The sequence below is a fragment of the Cucumis melo genome, chromosome 4, assembly GCF_025177605.1.
Source record: "Cucumis melo cultivar AY chromosome 4, USDA_Cmelo_AY_1.0, whole genome shotgun sequence".
In the NCBI taxonomy this organism is placed as follows: Eukaryota; Viridiplantae; Streptophyta; class Magnoliopsida; order Cucurbitales; family Cucurbitaceae; genus Cucumis; species Cucumis melo.
In genome coordinates, this window is record NC_066860.1 from 20,188,746 (window position 1) to 20,189,552 (window position 807).

Genomic DNA, 807 nt, shown 5'->3' on the forward strand with positions numbered 1-807 from the left:
CCACCAAGGCCTTTTGAATAGCCTGGTCGTCTACCCAACACCTGATCACATATCTCATCCTCAGAGAGTGGCTGACTACCCTCTGGGGTAGGCTGGGATTGGAGTTCCAGCATTTGATTCTGCAACAAATTTAAAAATTATGTTAGGTAATGCGCAAAAATATATAATAAAAGTGGATAATTAATAAGGGTATAACTTACATGTGCATCCTCGGCGGCCTGCGACACGAATGTCCCAGCTCGAACGTGTGTTTCCCGGAATAATTCCACACGATCGACCGGTTGCCTTCTTCTTTCAGCAAGCTCATACTGTCGTTGTAGAAACGACTTGGACCCGCTACTATGATTGTAAGGCTGCTTCTGTCTAGCAGCCTTGTTTGTTCGTGATTGCTCCTGCATTAAAACAATTATATTGTTTATTTCTTATACATATTAAAATTTGTTATCATAATTAATCATGACAAATACCTGGAATGCACGGCTGATATAATGGTCGCAGAGGAAGTGTCAATCCTCATCACGTCCAACCAATGCGTTTGGTGGGTTGGCACGAGCCTCCTCCGGGTCGCTGTGCTTTTTGAAATGTCTATGACAGTCGACCCGGAACTCTTTAAAGGTCGTGAGCATCTGATGCTCAACAAACCTGTTCATTGCTTGATCATTGAAATCAAGCACAAACAATCGCTACACATTACAAACATAACACATTAGATTGGTTAAAGTTAGATATGTTTCAAAGGAAATCATATATAAATGTGTAGTGCATTTAATTACCTGGAGGTCGCCCTTGACGACCTTAATGTATTCT

The 807-nt window shown here is 41.5% G+C and overlaps 1 long non-coding RNA gene across 1 annotated transcript; it reads right to left on the reverse strand.

The window, feature by feature from the left end:
• Nucleotides 1-234: 234 nt before the first annotated feature.
• Nucleotides 235-807, reverse strand: LOC127148912 (uncharacterized). The gene is made up of 3 exons (XR_007820155.1): nucleotides 774-807; nucleotides 468-683; nucleotides 235-392 (listed from the first exon to the last, which is right to left on the reverse strand). It is a non-coding gene; the product is annotated as an uncharacterized LOC127148912 (long non-coding RNA).